The sequence below is a fragment of the Mustelus asterias genome, unplaced genomic scaffold, assembly GCF_964213995.1.
Source record: "Mustelus asterias unplaced genomic scaffold, sMusAst1.hap1.1 HAP1_SCAFFOLD_178, whole genome shotgun sequence".
Classification (NCBI taxonomy): Eukaryota; Metazoa; Chordata; class Chondrichthyes; order Carcharhiniformes; family Triakidae; genus Mustelus; species Mustelus asterias.
Window position 1 is genome coordinate 455589 of NW_027590179.1, and position 15202 is coordinate 470790.

The window sequence follows — 15202 nt, forward strand, 5'->3', positions numbered from 1 at the left end:
TCACTCTATGTTTAATTATACATGTGTCTGCCTGTGTGAACAGATGCGCGTGTGTACGTTCGTGTGCAAGTTTCTGCTTCTCCCTGTCTGCGTTATTTCCGTTCATTTATCCTGTGTTGTTTTTTATTAGTTGTGTGCTTGTCAGGTGCTTTTCCTCAAATAGCTTTCCAATTCCCTTTTCAAAATTGTTAATGAAATTACCTACTGCCACCTTTCGGTCCCATCAAACATGCTCCCGTCCTTTCTCTGTCTTTTGCCACTGCCTTGATATCCATGACCCCTGGCAATTGACTTTAAAGCAGAGGGAATCATTTCCTGCATACTCCATCCAGACCTCACATCGGGAAAACCAGAATAGGTTATTTTCTAATCTATGTTCGAAGCACAACAACTCAAACTCCTCCAACAACTCCTTATAACTGAAGCATTTCATCTTTGAAAATCTTCCAAAAGGTCTCCGCTGTCCCCTTCCTAATCTCTGTGCTGAAGTGGTGGCCTGCAGTAAACACAATACTCCTCATTAAGATCGAAATGTTAATGTTAAAGTTCCACACAATCCTGGTGCTTTTACAAACGATTGCTCGAATTGATAAATCTATTGGGAGTCACCGGCAATCTCCAATTTCAGGATAACCTTCAACTTTGTTAAAATTACTTTTAACCTTGGACTGCACGATTGTTTAATGTCGACCTGGTCAATGACCATCATTGAGATTCACCTGAACATTTCAATAAATATTCCATTGTTTTCTAAATAAATATTCGAACATTTGCACCGTCTCTGCGAGTGTCACAGTTGGCGATGAAGCAATGTTAAATGGACAGCTTAATGTGACTGGATAACCATTTGGATTTATAGAAGTGTTGTCAGAACTGGGAAATTGCGACGATGAGGAAAGATCGGCTTGGCCAGGGTTGTTTTGCTGAGAACACATGAGGCGGAGGGAGACCAAACTGAGGTGTCCAAAAATCTGAGGGGCCGAAACAGGGTGGAGAGGAAACAGCAGTTTCCCCGGAGCAGGGAGACGTCACTTACCGGGGGAGTGGGGTTCGCACAGATTGAAGGGGATTGCTGGGAGGATTAAAGGGGATATTAGGAAGAAGCTTTTCACTCAGAGTGTAGTGGGTGTCTGGAATCCGTTGTGTAAACTGGTGGTTCAGACAGAAACCCTTCGACTCACTCGATCAGCACCCGGATCTGTAGCTGAAATGTTGTAACCTGTAAAGATGGGGCTAGGGGTTGGGTCACTAGAAGGTGGGATTAGAATGGAATGCTAGTTTCTATTTCTCGAGCTGGTGCACCATGGGATGGGCTGAATGGCCTCTTGCTATGCCGTAACCAATTCTCTGCTTTCTCTTACCCTATCGGTGGGCTAGGTGGAGGAATGAGTTGTTTTTAAATAAGAAACGAGCAGGAAGGCGGGGTAGGTGGGGAGGTGGGGGGGGGGGGGGGGGAGGGGAGTTGGGGGGGGGTGGGGGGGTGGGTATTGAGGCAACGCTGAGTTCACCCCCCCACCCAATAATCAAAGTGAGTTAGAAATCCCCCCGCCCGCCCCGTGTTCAAAACAAATACATTTGCCCGAGTGGCAGCACGGTGACACAGTGTTTAGCGCTGCTGCCTCACAGCGCCAGGGACCCGAGTTCGATTCCAGCCTTGGGTCACTGTATGTGTGGGGTCTGCACGTTCTCCCCGTGTCTGCGTGGGTTTGTTCCGGTTGCTCCGGTATCCTCCCACATTCCAAAGATGTGTGGGTTAGGGGGATTAGAGGATGAATATGCAGGGTTAGGGGAATCGGGTAAGATGCTCTGTCAATCCAGACTCGATGCACTGTCGGGATTCTATGGTTTTAATTGGGGCTGGTTTGATACCAAGGGAAGAGCGTCAAGCTGCTGCGCGGACAATTCACTCTCTGGCTTTAAACGCTCTGCAATGCAGAGACTGGAGAGGAGTGTACAACAGGGAGCAGCATTGCAGCTTCTTTCCCCCCATTGAAACTGGGATTGTTGCTCCATCTGCTGCACCATCCCAACCACATCCACTGGGGGCAACCTGGACAATGGGCTGCAGGGAGACCTGCGCCTGCGCCACAATCACACCCACCGCCGGCGGCCATCTTGGGTTGCCAGGGTTGACGGCCGGCGGCCATCTTGCGTTGGCGTGGGAGAACGGCTGGCGGCCATCTTGCGTTGCCAGTGGAGACGGCCGGCCCTCTTTTTAGGTCAAACCAAATAAACAAACTCAGTGGAGACGGCCGGCGGCCATGTCAGGGCGACAGCTTCAATGGGGCGGCGACCCGCCCGCTACCCTCTGGGAGAATTCCCCTCATGCGCATGCGCACAGGCAGCTACATGTTAATCTTCTTTAAATGTTGATGATTTTAGTTATGATCCTCTCGTCACAATTTCGGTTCCTGCTCGATTCACGAACGTCGCTTCATTTTCTATTTTTTTTTTAAATGTGACCTGTGCGATGCCGTCTGGGCGAAAGTTCTGCACATGCGCAGTTGAGCCGCCGGCATTTTGATATAAATATGCATTTTATTTAATTTTAATTCCGTTCCTGGCGGGTTGTCCGGCTCAGAATTTCTCTCACTTTCTCCATTTTATTGAAAAATAAAAGGCTGGGAGGGCCTCGCGGTGACTTCATAACAATATGGCGACGGTCCTGCCCCTCCACAGACCGCGGATGTTCCACCTCTGAACAGCGTCCAGGCATATTCCGTATGCATGGAGCCATCCCTGCGCCTCTTGCGGAGGAGGTTGTCAGGTTTGGCCCTGCGCGGACCGGACGTAGGGGTGGTCCTGTCAGCTTACACCGACGACGTGCTCCTCATGTTCACGGACCCGGCTGACCTGCGGAGGATGCGAGAATGCCAGGCGGTGTACTCCGCCGCGTCCTCCGCCAGGATCAACGGGGCCAAGTGCTCCGGACTCCTTGTTGGTCCTTGGGAGATGGACCACCTTCCGGAGGAGCTCAGGCCTTTTACCTGGAGCAGGACCAACCTCCTCTACTTGGGGGCCCATCTCTGCCCAGCCGAGGAATCCTGGCCGGCGAACTGGCGGGAGCTGGAGGCCAAAGTCTCCGCCCGCCTGAATCGCTGGACAGGACTGCTCCGAGTGCTGGTCCTACGGGGCGCGAGTTTGCGTCATGAACCAGCTGGTCGCCTCCATGCTGTGGTACCGGCTGGTCCCTTTGACCCCTCCCCCTGGCTTTGTCGCCGATATCCAGAGAACCCTCGTGCGGTTCTTCTGGGACAATCGACTGCACTGGGTCCCTGCTGCGGTTCTGTATCTCCCGCTTGAGGAGGGCGGACAATGTCTGGTGTGCCTCTGCAGTCAGATAGCGACCTTCCGCCTCCAGGCCCTGCAGAGGTACCTTTACGTTGAGCCCCCTCCACAATGGTGTGCCATGGTGACGTATTTCTTCCGCCAGTGGCACGGCCTCAATTATGACGTGCAGCTCCTGCATATCGAACTGGGGCGTGCTTCAACCGCGCTACAGGAGTTGCCCGTCTTTTATGAGGAACTCCTCACTGCCTGGAACACAGTCGCCTCGCGACGCAGCTCCCCCCCATCAGGAGTAGCGGCTCTCGTGCGAGAGCCGCTGCTCAGGAATCCGCTCCTCCAGCCGTATAACTTCAGGTGGCTGGCAGAGAGGAGGGCTGTGGACGCCGGGGTGACCAGAATCGGGGACGTGCTCGATGGCGGAGGGGCGGGCTGGATGAGTCCCCGCGTGCTGGCTGAGCGCGTGGGGACGACCGTCCGGCACGCGGCCAAAGTCATCCTAGACCTTAGGACGGTCGTGCTCGGCCCCGAAACTGCACGCAAACTCGAGGCGGCGCAGGTGTGCGGTGGGATCCCGCCCGAGCGTTCCTCTGTTTGGATGGAATTCCACATTGGCCCAAAGCCTCAGCCCCCCTCCCTGGGTGAGGTGCCCCACAGCCTGAGCCGCCTCGCGGAAATGTCCTCCGTGCCTTTTTCTACTGCGCGGAGGCGTTTCCTGTGCGGGCTGCTGCTGCACACCTTCCACTACCGCCTCCTCGCCTGTCGCCTGGATACACCTTGGCGGGCCTTGTTGCCGCCGGGCAGCGGGGGTCCCCGCTGGAGGTCCCTCTATGGAGGGATCTCCCCCAATTACGTCGGGGACCTGGGGTGGAGGGTGATGAATGCAGCAGTGCCGCACAACCCTAGTATTCACTGGTTCACGGGCTCCGAAGACTGCCCTTTCTGTTGCCTTGTGGAGTCCATGGACCATGTCTATGTTGTGTGTCTTAGGCCGCACTCCCTTTATGTTTTCCTAAAGAACCTTTTATTGATGTTTTGTTTGCACTTCAGTCCCACGCTCCTGATCTATGGACACCCGGTGCGGAGAGGGGAGTGTCGGGATGGCGACCTCCTTGTGAACCTGCTCCTGGGCCTGGCAAAATGCACCATTTACCGCTCCAGGCTGCGGGCGATCGAGGGGGCTGTCCACCCTGACTGTCTCCCCCTCTACCGCGGCTACGTTCGCGGCCAGGTGTCCCTGGAGAGGGAGCATGCGGTGTCCACGGGCGCGGTTGACGCCTTGGGGTGCATTATCGACCCTAATAATCACATTTTAATTTGATGTTTTTAAGTTTCCTTTGTACTTTGATTTCTGTTCGGGCTGTTGCCCCTCCTTTTGGGGAGCTGCCCCTTTTACTTTGTCCTGACTTAATCTGAGTTTGTTTATTTGGTTTGACCTAAAAAGAGGGCAGCGTCCAGGCGCAGATGACACTGGGTGGAGAAGCAGCTGGGAGCGCTACAGCGACCCCTGACGACCAGGAGGAGAAACAGCAGTCGCCCCAGTGTAGTCTCTGCCCAAAAGCTTCCCCAGTTCAGCTGTTCAGAGGCACTGGGAACCAGTTCAAATGTCAGCACCTTCTCAAATTTACCCCCATCCACATCCGCCTCCCTCCCTCCATCCCTCCCGACAACAAGAACCATTCATTCAGCACAACAGCTTCCCTCTCATTCCCCCAGCCTGTATTCCAGACTTTATCAAATCCACTTTGCTCCCAGTTACACCGTTAGATATTACAATTAAAACTTCATCATCTCTCCAGTTTAATATTTGTTCAGGGTGATCACAGACATAGATAAATAATCAAAGCAACTCCCAGTGGGTGAGAAATCCACTGGAAGCTGCACCTGAATCTCCTCTTGTTAGGTCAATCATAACAGACCAATCTGGGACATTGACATGGAATAATTAACTTCAGCAGCTGAGGCGGCACGATAGCACAGTGGTTAGCACTGCTGCTTCACAGCTCCAGGTACCTGGGCTCGATTCCCGGGGGATGGTGGTGGGAAGGGGCGGTGCTCAATTAAACTTACAGAATACCGAAAGGCTTGGAGAGAGTGGATGTGGCAAAAATGCTTCAATTCGTAGGACAGACGATGATCCGAGGGCACAGCCTCAGAATAATAGAACACAGAACATTACAGCGCAGTACAGGCCCTTCGGCCCTCACTGTTGCGCCAACCGTGAAACCAATCTAATGCCCCTCTAACCTACACTATTCCAATACCATCCATATGTTTATCCAATGACCATTTGAATGCCCTTAATGTTGGCGAGTCCACTACTGCTGTAGGCAGGGCATTCCACGCCCTTACTACTCTCTGAGTAAAGAACCTACCTCTGACATCTGTCCTATATCTATCACCCCTCAATTTAAAGCTATGCCCCCTCGTGCTAGCCATCACCATCTGAGGAAAAAGGCTCTCACTGTCCACCCTATCTAATCCTCTGATCATTTTGTCTGCCTCTATTAAGTCACCTCTTAACCTTCTTCTCTCTAACGAAAACAGCCTCAAGTCCCTCAGCCTTTCCACATAAGACTTTCCCACCATACCAGGCAACATCCTGGTAAATCTCCTCTGCACCCTTTCCAATGATTCCACACCCTTCTGATAATGCAGTGACCAGAACTGTACGCAATACGCCAACTGCGGCCGCACCAGAGTTTTGTACAGCTGCAACATGACCTCATGGCTCCGAAACTTAATCCCTCTCCCAATCAAAGCTAACACACCGTACGCCTTCTTAACAACCCTATCAACCTTGGTGCCAAATTTCAGGCATCTATGCATATGGACACCGAGATCTCTCTGCTCATCCACACTACCAAGAATCTTACCATTAGCCCAGTACTCTGTATTCCTGTTACTCCTTCCAAAGTGAATCACCTCACACTTTTCCGCGTTAAACCCCATTTGCCACCTCTCAGCCCAGCTCTGCAGCTTATCTATATTCCTCTGTAACCTGCAACATCCTTCCATACTGTCCACAACTCCACCGACTTCAGTGTCGTCCACAAATTTACTAACCCATCCTTCTACACACTCATCCAGGTCATTAATAAAAATGACAAACAGCAGTGCCCCCAAAACAGATCGTTGCGGTACACGACTAGTAACTGAACTCCAGGATGAACATTTCCCATCAACCACCACCCTCTGTCTTCTTACAGCTTGCCAATTCCTGATCCAAACCGCTAAATCACCCTCAATCCCATGTGTCCGTATTTTCTGCAGTACCTTACCATGGGGAAGCTTATCAAACGCTTTACTGAAATTCATGTACACCACATCAACTGCTTTACCCTCATCCACCTCTTTGGTCACCTTCTCAAAGAACTCAATAAGGTTTGTGAGGCACGAACTACCCTTCACAAAACCGTGTTGACTATCCCTAATCAAGTTATTACTTTCTAGAGGTTTATAAATCCTATCTCTTATAATCCTTTCCAAAACTTTGCCCACAACAGAAGTAAGGCTCACTGGTCTATAATTACCAGGGTTGTCTCTACTCCCCTTCTTGAACAAGGGGACAACATTTGCTCTCCTCCAGTCTTCTGGCACTATTCCTGCAGACAATGAGTACGGAAAGATCAAAGCCAAAGGCTCTGCAATCCCCTCCCTTGCCTCCCAGAGAATCCGAGGATAAATCCCATCCGGCCCAGGGGGATAATCTATTTTCACACTTTCCAGAATTGCTAACACCTCCTCCTTATGAACCTGAATCCCGTCTAGTCCAGTAACCTGTATCTCAGTATTCTCCTCGACAACATTGTCTTTTTCCTGTGTGAATACTGACGAAAAATATTCATTTCGCGCGCCTCTCCAATCTCTTCGGACTCCACGCACAACTTCCCACTGCTATCCTTGACTGCCCTAATCTTACCCTCGTCATTCCTTTAAAGTGAATAAAATGATGACCCTTTAGTACCGAGATGAGCAGCACTTTCTTCAGCCAGAGGGAGGTGAATCTGTGGAATTCATTGCCATTGTGCAGGCCAGTTCATTGAGTGTATTTAAGACAGAGACATAGAGTCATAGAGGTTTACGGCATGGAAAAAGGCCCTTCGGCCCAACTTGTCCATGCCACCCTTTTTTTTTAAACCCCTAAGCTGATCCCAATTGCCCACATTTGGCCAATATCCCTCTATACCCATCATACCCATATAACTATCTAAATGATTTTTAAAAGACAAATTTGTACCCGCCCCTACTGCTACTTCTGGCAGCTTGTTCCAGACACTCACCCCCCTCTGTGTGAAGAAATTGCCCCTCTGAACACTTTTGTATATCTCCCCTCTCACGTTAAACCTATGCCCTCTAGTTTTAGACTCCCCTACCTTTGGGAAAATATATTGACTATCTAGCTGATCTGTGCCCGTCATTATTTTATAGACCTCTATAAGATCACCCCTCAGCCTCCTACGCTCGAGAGAAAAAAGTCCCAGTCTTTCCAGCCTCTCCTTATAACTCAATCCATCAAGTCCCGGTAGCATCCCAGTGAATCGTTTCTGCACTCTTTCTAGTTTAATAATATCCTTTCTATAATAGGGTGACCAAAATTGCACACAGTATTCCAAGTGTGGCCTTACCAATGTCTTTTACAACTTCAACAAGACATTCCAACTCCTGTATTCAATGTTCTGAAGATGAAACCAAGCATGCTGAATGCCTTCTTCACCACTCTGTCCACCTGTGACTCCACTTTCAAGGAGCTATGAACATTTACCCCTTCATCTCTTTGCTCTGTAACTCTTCCTAATACGCTACCATCAACTGAGTAAGTCCTGGCCTGGTTCAATCTACCAACATGCATCACCTCTCATTTGTCTAAATTAAACTCCATCTGCCATTCATCAGCCCACTGGCGCAATTGATCAAGATTCCGTTGCAATTGGAGATAACAAAGAACAATACAGCACAGGAACAGGCCCTTCGGCCCTCCAAGCCCGTGCCGCTCCCTGGTCCAAGCTGGACCATTCTTTTGTATCCCTCCATTCCCACTCCATTCATGTGGCTATCTAGATAAGTCTTAAACGTTCCCAGTGTGTCCGCCTCCACCACCTTGCCTGGCAGTGCATTCCAGGCCCCCACCACTCTCTGTGTAAAATATGTCCTTCTGATATCTGTGTTAAACCTCCCCCCCTTCACCTTGAACGTCTGACCCCTCGTGAACGTTACCACTGACCTGGGGAAAAGCTTCCCACCGTTCACCCTATCTATGCTTTCCATAATTTTGTACACCTCTATTAAGTCTCCCCTCATCCTCCGTCTTTCCAGGGAGAACAACCCCAGTTTACCCAATCTCTCCTCATAACTAAGCCCCTGCATACCAGGCAACATCCTGGTAAACCTCCTCTGTACTCTCTCCAAAGCCTCCACGTCCTTCTGGTAGTGTGGCGACCAGAACTGGATGCAGTATTCCAAATGCGGTCGAACCAACGTTCTATACATCTGCAATATCAGACCCCAACTTTTATACTCTATGCCCTGTCCTATAAAGGCAAGCATGCCATATGCCTTCTTCACCACCTTCTCCACGTGTGACATCATCTTCAAGGATCTGTCGACTTGCACACCCAGGTCCCTCTGCGTATCTACACCCTTTATGGTTCTGCCATTTATCGTATAGCTCCTCCCTACATTAGTTCTACCAAAATGCATCACTTCGCATTCATCAGGATTGAACTCCATCTGCCATTTCTTTGCCCAAATTTCCAGCCTATCTGTATCCTTCTGTAGCCTCTGACAATGCTCCTCACTATCTGCAAGTCCTGCCAATTTTGTGTCGTCCGCAAACTTACGTTTTTCACTGTCCTCTATACCACCAATCTTAGTGTCATCTGAAAACTTACGAAACATGCTTCCTATATTCTCGTCCAAATCATTAATATAAATGACAAATAACAGTGGACCCAGCACTGATCCCTGATATACAGCGCTGGTCAAGGCCTGCAGTTTGAAAAACAACCTTCCACAACCACCCTCTGACTTCTGTCAAGAAACCAATTTTGTATACATTTAGATATCTCACCCTAGATCCCGTGAGGTTTAGCTCTGTGCAACAACCTCCGATGTTAAAGGCAAGGTAAAGAGCTAAATACATTCTTGATTGGTAAGGGGATCAAATATTATGGGGAAAAGGCAGGACAAAGGGAATGACAAACTTATCAGCCACGATTAAATGGCAGAGTAGTCTCGATGAGCAGAATAGCTGAATTCTGCTCCGATATCTCATGGTCTCACGAGTTTCACGCTCACTGTTCGCTACAAAATTTGTACTGGTCCCCCCGTCTTTATTAGCTTCAGTGGACGTATTAGTTTCAGGATTCGAGTGATTCTCAATTAGCATTTAACAAATTAACCAGCAAGCATTTAATTTCAAATAAGTAGTTATAAAGATTGTAAAATTAGGAATATTCATTACAATTACAGAGCAGCAGCATTAACTCTCTCTCTTCCAAGACTCAATAACATACATCAGGGAATTCATATGGTGTTCGTGGAAGTGGAAATGACTAGAGTTGGGAAGCATTTTCCGATCAGGGCCAGTGTGATCTCCTGGACTCGTTTCGATCACCTCAGGGGGTCGGAGAGGAATTTCCCAGATTTTTTTTCCCCATATTGGCCCTGGGGTTTTCACTCTGGGTTTTCGCCTCTCCCTGGAGATCACATGGTCTGGAATGGGGGGGTGGGAGTGAGTTAATAGGTTGTGATCCACCGAGGGACAGCTCGGTGGATAGGATATTGGTATGTAGATAGGCTGGAAAATTGGGCGGGGATCCTGGATTCAGGATTCAATCCTGGACCCGGGAGCGGCGCGGGCTTGGAGGGCCGAAGGGCCTGTTCCTGTGCTGTATTGTTCTTTGTTCTTTGTTCTTTGTTCTATCATGTCACATACTGAGCAGTATTGAGTGAAACTAGCACAGACCAGACAACACAATAAAGTTAATTTAAACAATAAATGATATGAATAGTTTGTTCTGAAGAAATGATACTATTTTGAAAGTGATTAATTCATAGTCTTTGAAGAATTTCCCTGATTCAATGTGACGTTTTATTGGTGTGGAATATCGATCCACTTTTCAGCGCCGGCAGCTGCAACTGTAGATGGATGAAAAACAACTAACTGGCAAACGTCAGGTAATATCTGTCATGGTAAAACAAACAGTTTTATAAATAATGGTAATATTTGACATCATGCCTCCGTCCTGAGATCTTTGGGATAATCCAAAATAAATCATACATTCAGAAATTAAATAAAGCGAAATTGAGTGTGCAGGAACAGACTGAAATTGTGAATTATAACTTTCTATGCAATAGCTCTGCATCTGCACAGTGAGATATAAGGAACAAGGAAAGAGGACACTGCTTTTCCGAGGCTTTGATCTGGTGCAATGCTGCGCCAGTGTTCCTTTTTTGCTTTCGTTCTGGGGATGTCGGCTTCAGAGGAAATGTTTTCATTTGTTGTCCAACTTAAATTTCATTTGGCTCCGGGGTGCTGAGAATTCATTAACCACTGAAGCCCATGTGTTTGTTGCTTGTTGTGGTTTGTGATGTATGTTTCCGTGGGTGTGTGGCTGTGTGTTGTTTAAGAGAGATTCTGTGTTTCTCTCTGTAAGTCTGTGTTGCAGTACATGGATAAGAATGTGCAAGTATATGGGTTTGTGTGTGTGTATTTGTGAATGTTTCTTTGTGCCTGTGAGCATGTGTGTAAGTTTGTCAGTGTGTGAATGAGTGTGTAGGTGTCAGTTTATATCTGTGTGTATGTGTGTGCGTGTCTGCAGGGATGTGTATAGGATGTCCGGATGTGTCTATGTGTATGATTATGTATCTGTATGTCTGGGTGTGAATGTTTCCATGCTTATATCTCTTTCTGTATTGCTGTGTGTGTCTGTGTGAATGTTTTTGTGAGATTATGCTTGTGATTGTGTTTTTGTGTGGGAATGTCAGCAGCTGTGTGAACAAAGAACAAAGAAAATTACAGCACAGGAACAGGCCCTCCAACACTGCACCAACCATGCTGCCCGACTGAACTAAAAACCCCTACCCTTCCGGGGACCGTATCCCTCTATTCCCATCCTATTCGTGTATTTGTCCAGTCGCCCCTTAAAACTCACGATCGTATCTGCTTCCACTACTTCCCCCCTGGCACCGAGTTCCAGGCACTCACCACCCTCTGTGTAAAAAAACTTGCCTCGTACATCTCCTCTAAACCTTGCCCCTCGCACCGTAAACCTATGCCCCCCACTAATTAACACTTCCACCCTGGAAAAAAGCTTCTGACGTTCCACTCTGTCCACACCCCTCATAATCTTGTAGACTTCTATCAGGTCACCCCTCAACCTCCGTCGTTTCAGTGAGAACAAACCAGGTTTCTCCAACCTCCCCTCATACCTAATGCATTCTATGCGAGGCAACATCGTGGTAAGTTTTTTCTGTACCGTCTCCAAAGTCTGCACATCCTTCTGGTAGTGTGGCGACGAAAATTGAACACTATATTCCAAATGCAGCCTAACTAAGGTTCTATAAAGCTGCAACATGACTTGCCAATTTTTAAACTCAATGCCCCGGCCGATGAAGGCAAGCATGCCGTAGGCCTTCTTGACTTCCTTCTCCACCTGCGTTGCCACTTTCAGTGACCTGTGTACCTGTGCACCCAGATCCCTCTGCCTATCAACACACTTAAGGGTTCTGCCATTTACTGTATATTTCCTATCTTTTCTAGACCTTCCAAAATGCATTACCTCATATTAGTCCGGATTAAACTCCATCTGCCATTTTTCTGCCCAAGCCACCAACCGATCTATATCCTGCTGTATCCTCTGATGGCCCTCATCGCTGTCTGCAAATCCACCAACTTTTGTGTCATCCGCAACCTTACTGATCAAACCAGTTAGTAATTCGTCCAAATCATTTATATATATTACGAGCAGCAAAGGTCCCAGCACTGATCCCTGAGGAACGCCACTTGTCAGTCCTCGATTCAGAAACACACCCTTCCACTGCTACCCTCTGTCTTCTATGACCCAAGCCAGTTCTGTATCCACCTTGCCAGCTCACCTCTGAGACTGAGATTATAAAGCAGAAATATATTCAACCTTAGTATTGGAATCAATTTAACCAACCCGTGCGTTCGGGTTTTAATCGTTCCAGAAATAAATGAAGTAACATTTACCGTGTGTGTGTGTTTGTTGTGGGTTAAGGAATGGTCATCCTGCTTCACCAGAGTCAACAGTGAAACTTTCCCTGATAAATATGTGGGAACTTTTGTTGAAGTTGATAACTGGCAGGGTAAACAGGGGCAGGGTGCGAGAGTGGAGGTCGAGCATTTGGATTCCAATGGAGCTGCTCTCTGTGTCACCGAAACCTGTGGAATTGTAGAACAAGAGCTGCAACATGGGAATAGTTTGTTTTGAACTTATTTTTTGGTCGAGAACAGACAAAATGTGGATAAAGGTTGTAATTGTCTTTTAAACTGTTTGTGTTTTCAATGTTCAAAGAATCAATCTGTGAAATTGAGACAATTATCTTGGAAACATTAAAAAACCGTCAGCAAGATCCAGTGCATCACAGAATTCACTGCAGAAGGAGGCCATTCGGCCCATTGAGTCTGCACCAACCACAATCCCACCCAAGCCCTATCCTCATAACCCCATGCATTTTATCCTAGCTGGTCCCCCTGACACTAAGGCGCAATTTAGCATGGCCAATCCATCTAACCCGCACATCTTTGGAGTGTGGGAGGTAACTGGAGCACCCGGAGGAAACCCACACAGACACAGGGAGAACCTGCAGACTTCACACAGACAATGACTGAAGCCGAACCCCGAATCGAACCCCGGTTCCTGGCGCTGTGAGGCAGCAGTGCAAACCACTGTGCCACCGTGCAAGATTAAATATTGACAATGTCAATGACACAGGAATTACAGAGTGCAGCACAGTTTACCCACTCCCATTCTGAATGGGATTAGTGTCTGATAACTGCACCAAATGTGCACATTACAGTCTGAGATAATCTCCTGACAATATCTCCCATGGGGAGTGACTGAACAGAGTTCATGTACATGTCTGGTGATAAAAGTGTTAATTCACCAGCCAAGGTTCCAGTTACAAACTTCAATCCCTGACAATATTGTTCAATATCCACACTTCAGCAAGTGGTTCCCAGATGCAGACATGGGAGTTACTGAACTTGTCTGAGGCTCACAAAGAGCGCACACACACAGTTCTCTCTCTGGAAAGTTATCTTTGCTGTTCCCTTTTGAAAGGAGGATGAAGAGTCTGTTGCTGAGAACACTGACAACACATTGCTGTTTAAACAATGGTTTGTAGCAATCTTTCCTTCAGTGTGGAGACTACTACTGCAACAGTTTTCCAGCTGGGAATCCCAAGGAAACCAGGTAAGCAGGAAACTCACAGCCTGGCTGGAGGGGCTGATTGAATGGGGAGGGAAGGGGGCAGGAATGAAGGGTTTGGAACGGACTGTCGAAGATCTTCACAATTCAGGATTTCACTGTAACCGGTGGAGCAGCAATGTTTATGAATTGAAATGTTCACACGAACACTGTCAGTCCCAGTCTGGATCCCTGCAGCGACTTCAGCTCTCTCTCTCCATTTGGACTGAACTATTTATTAAACAGCCTGAAACAGATTAAAGATGAAACAGGAAATAAACAAATTGAACAACAAAGTAACAAGAGACTGGAGTTAATGGGACAAATCTTTTGGTCGTTGGATCGCCAGAGACCAGACACACAACTGAAGATGAGCATCAGGAACCTCTGGCTGTCCTGATGCACTGATCCACATAGGAATTGACCCAGAGCTATTAACCTTTATTGGGGAATACCTCCCCACTAGCCCTTGAACAAATCTGACTAAGCCTCCCAACCCAGCCTCACCCTGCCCCCAACATCTCCTAACCTGACATAGAAACATAGAAGATCGGAGCAGGAGGCGGCTATTTGGCCCTTCGAGCCTGCTCTGCCATTCATCACAATCATGGCTGATCTTCCAACCCAATAGCCTGATCCTGCTTTCCCCCCATAACCTTTGATCCCATTCACCCAAAGTGCTATATCTGGCAGCCTCTTGAATACATTCTTGATCAATCCCCTGACTGAAACTCATCACCACAGAACCAACCCCACCACACTACCCTCTCCAAAGTTATTAACCAACGCCAACCCTCCAACATACAACCCCATCTGACTAGACCCCAACACATGACAAACTCCCAGCCACCACCCAAATTCCCAATTGACCCTCCAACCCAATACAACTCGACCACCCTCCCAACACCCATAACTAATTCTCCAACCTCTCGCCAGCTCCCTGACTGACCATTCATCCAGCAATAAACCAACGCATTCACTCCACCATTCAACCAAAACTTATGGAGCTCCCCGGCATCATTGTGCTGGAAATAGGGGGTGTAATCTCTCTTCCCTGACACTAATTTGCTCTGATGGAGCACCCCGGGGTCACTGTGCTGTTAATAGGGTGTGCGTTCTCTCTTGCCCGACTCTACTCTGCTCTGATGGAGCTTCCCACGGCCAGTGTCCTGGAAATAGGGTTTGTGCTCTCTCTACCCCAACTCTACTGTGGTCTGATGGAGCTCCCCAGGGTCACTGTGCTGTCAATAGGGTGTTCTCTCTCACCTCGCCGACTCTGCTCTGATCTGATGGAGCTCCCTGGAGTCACTATGCTGTGAATAGGGTGTCTGCTCCCTCTTCCCCAACACGACTCTGATGTAGCTCCCTGGAGTCAAAGTGCTGTAAATTGGGTGTGCGCTCTCTCTTCCCCGAGTCTGCACTGATGGAGCTCCTGGGGTCACTGTGCTGTAAATAGTGTGTGTGCTTTCACCTCCCCAAGATAT